The sequence below is a fragment of the Balaenoptera musculus genome, chromosome 13 (genome assembly GCF_009873245.2).
Source record: "Balaenoptera musculus isolate JJ_BM4_2016_0621 chromosome 13, mBalMus1.pri.v3, whole genome shotgun sequence".
NCBI classification, from domain to species: Eukaryota; Metazoa; Chordata; class Mammalia; order Artiodactyla; family Balaenopteridae; genus Balaenoptera; species Balaenoptera musculus.
Window position 1 is genome coordinate 44993261 of NC_045797.1, and position 7346 is coordinate 45000606.

General features: G+C 35.0%; 1 pseudogene; it reads left to right on the forward strand.

Moving 5' to 3' along the window:
* The first annotated feature begins 6230 nt into the window (after positions 1-6230).
* On the forward strand, positions 6231-6629 carry LOC118906481 (annotated as a pseudogene).
* Positions 6630-7346: the final 717 nt, after the last annotated feature.

Here is a 7346-nt window from a genome sequence, read left to right on the forward strand (position 1 = left end):
AGCACATGTCAGTCCCATAGCATTGCAATGATTTACTTCTCTAGCCACTCCCTGAACGATGAGTTTCTTGAGGGCACAGACTGTGTTGTGGTCGCTGTTACAGCTTGTTAGACTTGTTAGAGGAAAAGGAAGTTGGAGAGCATCGAAGACTAAATTAGCTGAACTGTCATGTTTATACTGAAGGACACTTTTGAGAAAGAAATAATGAGGTTGGGAGTATTATGATCAGCTATTATTTTGGAAATGTATAAAAATGAAAAATACAAAACACATTTTGAGAAAAAAAATATAAGAAACCTGACAAACATCACCTCAGCCAGGTTATTAAGGTCAACATCAACAGTGATGTCATTTGATAGTATGTATCCTTGTTATATTGTGATAAAAATGGCACTTTACCTCTGCAGTATTCCTCCCCAAAACCATAATCCCAGTCTAATCAAAAGAAAAATATAAGACAAATCCCAATGGAGGGGCATTCCACATTCTACAAAATACCTAATGAGTACTCCTCAAAATTATTAAGGTCATCAAAAACAAGGAAAGTCTGAGAAACTGTCGTAGCCAAGAAGAGCCAAAAGGACATGATGACTAATGTAATCTGATATCCTAGATCGGATTCTGAAACAGAAAAAGGATATTAGGTAAAACCTAAGGAAATATGAATAATGTATGTACATTCATTAATAATAATGTATAAATATTGATTCATTCATTGTAACAAATGTTACCATGCTAATGTAAGATGTTAATAATAGAGGAAACTGGGTACAGAGCATATGGGAACTCTCGGTACAATCTTTGCAATTTTTCTGTAAATCTAAAACTGTTCTAAAATTAAAAGTTTTTTTTTTAATGGGCAAAATATTTAAATAGACACCATACACCCCCAAAATGGTGTATAAATGCAATATGAAAAAATTCAACATGTTTAGTCATAAGAAAAATGCAAATTCTCATAATGCAATACCACTACAAACATATTAGAATGGTTAAAATGCAAAAGACTGGCAAAATCAAGTGTTCTTGTGGATACAGAGCAACTGAAATTCTCCAACATTGATTATGGGAATGCAAAAATGATACTTAATCTTTAAAAAAGTGTGGTGATTTTTTGTAAAGTTAAACATACACTTTTCACTGGATCCAGCAATTCCACTCCTAGGTATTTACTCAAGAATAATAAAATACATGTTCACACCTACATACATAAGATGTAAAATGATATCATCAACCACAAAAATAACAACACAACAAAAAAGCATAATCACTTGGAAATTCATGAAAACTTTTTGAAATAACCATAGGTTTATACTCTTAGGTTATGCTAAAATATTTAAGGGTAAAATGTTGTGTCTGCATCTTATTCTCAAATGATTCAGCAAAAGAAAAAAGGAAGGGAGGAAGGAAGGAACGAAAGGAGAGAGAGAAGCGAATTGACAAAATATTAAAAATTGGTGAATCAAGAAAAAGAGTATATGAGTCCTGTTATTCTTGTAACTTTTCTATAGATTTGAAATTTTTCAGAATAAAAAGTTGTGGGGAAAAGCAAACTCAGTAATAGCACTGGTAAGATGATAGGAATTTCTCTAGGGGTCAATTTTTATTTTTTACTTTGCTCATTGCAAAGGCTAGCCAAAGTATTTATGTAGCCTGAGCACTTAAAATGTGACTGTCTTCACAGAATAGTCTGTGAACCATGAACTGTTTATTAAACTGTGAACTGTTTATTAAAATTTGCTCAGATGGTTCAACTAAATTAGGGTTATACACTTAACACCAGTACAACCCAGCTGTAAAATAAAAAGTTCCATCCTACAACTTCTTTTGTACTCTAGATAATGCGCAACTTATTTGTCCAGTTGTTTTGGAATCATGTAGACATTTTTATTCAGGATTGATTTTTTAAAAAGAAAGCAAAATAGGCAATAAAGATAAGCCAACTAATTGTTAATTTAAAAGGATAATCCCCTTGGGAACCTGTTGTTTATTTCAATAATGCTACTGTTGTTCAAACATTCTAGGAATCCCACTTTGGTTCTTCAGAGCCTACTTACAAACCTGCTAATGAAATCAGTGTGGTTATTTAAAATATATCCTCATTATATTTTGGACAAAATGGCATCAGAACATGTGATCACTCAAGTTATTTACCTTTCTTTAACTCAAATGACTAATGGTATTTTTGAAATATCAAGTCTACCTTAACAAATCAAAAATTGCCATCATAAATGCTATTCAAAAAAACTTTCCATGTCTCTAAAATAAAAAACAAAATAAGGGCCCCAAAACTACATGGTAGGCCAGGAGTTGGTAAACATTTTCTGTAAAGGTTCAGATAGTAAACATTTTAGGCTTTGTGGGTCATATGGTCTCTGTCACAACAAATCAACTCTCCTGTTATAGTGTGAAAGCAGCAAAAGACACTACTAAAATGAATGAACTTACCTGTATTACAATAAAGTTTATTTACAAAAACAGTTGGTGGAACACATTTGGTCCACAGGCCCTAGTTTGTTGATCTTGGTTTTAGGTAATGACAGAATAACTGAAGTAACTATATTGCCTTCTAAATTGACGGCAATTACTGGGATATATAGTTTTTGGCTTAAAAATTTTTTTCACCTACTGTTTTATAGTCACTAGTAAGGTATTTTAAAACCTTGTTTAAAAGCAATATTTTTATTTACCATCACATCAAAAAGAATAAAATACACAGGAATAAATCTAACAAAGGACATAAAAGACATGTACTCAGAAAACTATAAGACACTGATGAAAGAAACTGAAGACAACACAAACAGATGGAAAGATATACTATGCTCATGGATTGTAAGAATTAATATTGTTAAAATGACCATACTATCCAAGGCAATCTACAGATTCAATGCAATTCCTATCAAAATACCAATGGCGTTTTTCACAGAACTAGAACAAATAATTCTAAAATTTGTATGGAACCACAAAAGATCCCAAATAGCCAAAACAATCTTGAGAAGGAAGAACAGAGCTGGAGGGATTACACTCCCTGACTTCAGAGTATACTACAAAGCTACAGTCATCAGAACAGTGTGGTATTGGCACAAAAACAGACACATAGATCAGTGGAACAGAATAGAGAACCCAGAAATAAACCAACACACTTATGGTCAATTAATCTATGACAAAGGAGGCAAGAATATACAATGGGGAAAAGACAGCCTCTTCAACAACAAATGGTGCTGGTAAAACTGGATAGCTACATGGAAAAGAATCAAACTGGACTACTCTCTCACACCATGCACAAAAATAAATTTAAAATAGATTAAAGAGTTAAATGTAAGACCTTAAACCATAAAATTCCTATAAGAAAACATAGGCAGAACACTCTTTAACATAAATCATAGCAATATTTTTTCAGATCTGTTTCCTAAGGCAAAGGAAACAAAAGCAAAAATAAACAAATGGGACCTAATTAAACTTTAAAGCTTTGGCACAGCAAAGGAAACCATCAACAAAACAAAAAGACAACCTACTGAATGGGAGAAAATATTTGCAAATGATATGACCAATAAGGAGTTAATATCCAAAATATATAAATAGCCCATGCAATTCAATGTCAAAAAAACAAACAACCTTATTTAAAAGCGGGCAAAAGATCTGAATAGACATTTTTCCAAAGAAGACATGCAAATGGCCAACAGGCACATGAAAAGACACTCAACATTGTTAATCATCAGAGAAATGCAAATTAAAAATCACAATGAGATATCATCTCACTCCTGTGAGAAAGGCTATCATCAAAAAGACCACAAATAGGGCTTCCCTGGTGGTGCAGTGGTTGAGAATCTTCCTGCTAATGCAGGGGACGCGGGTTCGATCCCTGGTCTGGGAAGATCCCGCATGCTGCGGAGCAACTAGGCCCGTGAGCCACAACAGCTGAGCCTGTGCGCCTGGAGCCTGTGCTCCGCAACAAGAGAGGCCGCAATAGTGAGAGGCCCGCGCACCGCGATGAAGAGTGGCCCCCGCTTGCCGCAACTGGAGAAAGCCCTCGCACAGAAACGAAGACCCAACACAGCCATAAATAAATAATTATTTAAAAAAAAAAAAAAAAAAGACCACAAATAACAAATATTGGCAAGGATGTGGAGAAAAGGGAATCCTTGTACAATGTTGGTGGGAATGTAAATTGGTGCAGCCACTATGGAAAACAGTATGGAGATTCCTCAAAACATTAAAAATAGAACTATCATACAATCCAGCAATACCACTCCTGGGTATTTATCTGAAGAAAACAAAAATACTAATTAAAAAAGATATATGCACCCCTATGTTCATTGAAGCGTTATTTACAATAGCCAAAACATGGAAGCAACGTCAACAGGTTCCCATCAATAGGTGAATTGATAAAGATCTGTGTGTGTGTGTGTGTGTGTGTGTGTGTGTACAATGGAATATTACTCAGCCACAAAAAAGAATGAAATCTTGCCATTTTTGACATCATGGAGGGAGCCAGAGGGTTATTATGCTAAGTGAAATAAGTCAGACAGAGAAAGACAAATACCATATGACTTCACTTATGAGTGGAATCTCAAAAAACAAAACAAATGAACAAACATAACAAAACATAAACAGAGTTACAGATACAGAGAACAATCAGGTGTTTGCCAAAGGGGAGGGGCAGGAAAGAAATGAGGGAGATTATCAGGTACAAACTTCCAGTTGCAAAATAAATGAGTCATGGGTATGAAATGTACAGTGTGGGGAATATAGTCAATAACTATGTAATATCTTTGTATGGTAACATATTGTAACTAGACATTGTGGTGATGAGTTTGAAATGTAGAAATATCTAATCATTCTGTTGCATAACAGGAACTAATATAGTGTTGTAGGTCAATCATATTTCAAAAATTAGCAAACAAACTCATAAAAAAGGAGATCAGATTTATGGTTAGCAGAGGTGGAGGGTGGGGAAAGCGGAATTGGTTGAAGGAAGGAAGGCAGTCAAAAGGTACAAAATTCCAGTTATAAGACAAATAAGTACTAGGGATGTAATGTACAATGATAATTAACACTGCTGCCTCTTATATATGAAAATTGTTAAAAACTAAATCCTAAGAGTTCTCATCATGAGAAAAAAATTTTTTTCTATTTTTAAAATTTTGTACCTATATGAGATGATGGATGTTCACTAAACTTACTGTGATAATAACTTCATGATGTATTATATGTAAATCAAATCATTATGCTGTATACCTTAAACTTATACAGTGCTATATGTCAATTATATCTCTATAAAACTGGAAAGAAAAAAAAATAAAAGCAATATTTTTAAACTGTATTTGAGGAAAGTATTGCATTGATATTTCCTCTCCCAGAGGGGAAGCAATCACAAAACAAGTACAGTTTTATCATTATTCAGCAGGAGCTGTATCTTGATTTTTAAGATGATCATTAAAAATAAAAACACAATGTATCATCCTACTGCTCTAAGAGCACCGTTGTAGATTCCATTCTTTAGGAAGTAATCTGAGGGCAACTCACTTAGTATCAATATAATCTTTGTAAAAAGGAAAAAAAAACCCAGTAAAGATAAAACACAGCAAGCACAAAAAATTCAATGGCAAAATGATAACATGACCAATAATTAGTGGGTAAAAAATCAGTTTATCCAAAACATCAAAGAGAACACAAGATGAAGGCAATCTGTAGACTACTTATATCATTGTTTACTAATTTCACTGTCATATGAAATCAAAACATATTTCCTTCACATTCACAAATTTTAATAAATAAAACTAAAATCTTTCTACAGATAGAGATTGATGTTTGCAAATGTTTGATGTAAAGAGCAAAAACCATAACTAGCTCTATTTAAACAAACTATGCCTTTTCTCTTTGTTAAATTAAATGCTGTTATTTGAATTAATGTTACAATTTTCACACCTTCAAAAAAATAGATATCAAGAGGGACCTGGACTAACAAATCATACTAGTTTGGCTCTTTTTCCCTTTTGATATTTTTCTCCCCACTATACTAGTGATTCTCAAATGCAGTCTTGCATTTGCAGTCCTGCATTCTCAAATGCAGTCTCAAATGCAGTCCTAGTGATTCCTGATGCAGTAGCATCAGCTAGGAATCATCTAGGAATCTGTTAGAAAGGAAAACCCTTGCTGTTTCCCTGCCACCACTGTGGAGGCAGAGGCTCGGGTGCATTCAAGATTGGCAGCACCCATAACCCACCACCATGGTCAAGGAAGGCATTGCTGCTGGAGGTATAATGGACGTTAATACTGCTTTACAAGAGGTGTTGAAGACCATCTACATCCATGATGGCCTAGCACATGGAACTCACAAAGCTGCCAAAGCCTTAGACAAGTGCCAAGTCCATCTTTGTGTGCTTGCATCCGACTGTGATGAGCCTATGTATGTCAAGTTGGTGGAGGCCCTTTGTGCTTAACACCAAACCAGCCTAACTGAGGTTGATGACAACAAGAAACTAGAGGAATGAGTAGGCCTCTGTAAAACTCACTGAGAGGGAAAACCCAATAAAGTGGTTGGCTGAAGTTGTATGTTGGTTAAGGACTATGGCAAAGAGTCTCAGGCAAAGGATGCCATTGAGGAGTACTTCAAATGCAAGAAATGAACAAATGAAAAACTTAGCTAAGAAAGAAAGGAAGGAAGGAAGGAAGGAAGAAAGAAAGGCAAATTTGGGGACCTTACCTCAAGACCTCCTGAATCAGAATCACTGGGGTTAGGGCCCAGTAACAACTCTCCAAGCGGTACTGATGCACACACAGGTTTGAGAACCATACTCTCGGTTGTTGGATCCTAGTACAGGTCCATCTCAAGTCTCCTCAGCTTTTCCATGTTCTACTAATTTAGATCTAAAGGAGGGGAGAGTGAAAATGGCTTACAAATGGAATCCTATAATCACTCATATCTGCTACTCCTCCGGCTCATGACCAACTGCCTAACCCATATGTGGACTTAACATAGTAGCACATGAGCCATCTACTCATGTAGTCCTCACTCAGCTAAAGCTCAAGGACTGATATTGCAGGATGAGAATGGAGAGGGATACTATTTTTCACAAGAAGAATTACAGAGCAATTGACTCCTAAACTATGTGTATGTATAATATCAGTTGCAATAATATCTTAAATATATTTTAAAAAGAGATCCATTAGAACCTTCACTTATAGAACATTTGCTAATATATCAATAGAACACATCTTTGTATAATGATGGGGAATAAAATGCCATGGAAATAAGTGCACTCTCAGAGTGTGATGAAACTTCACCTACAAATACTGAAGCACATGAGCACACTGCTTTCAGTTTCTTTCTGTTTGGACTTAAC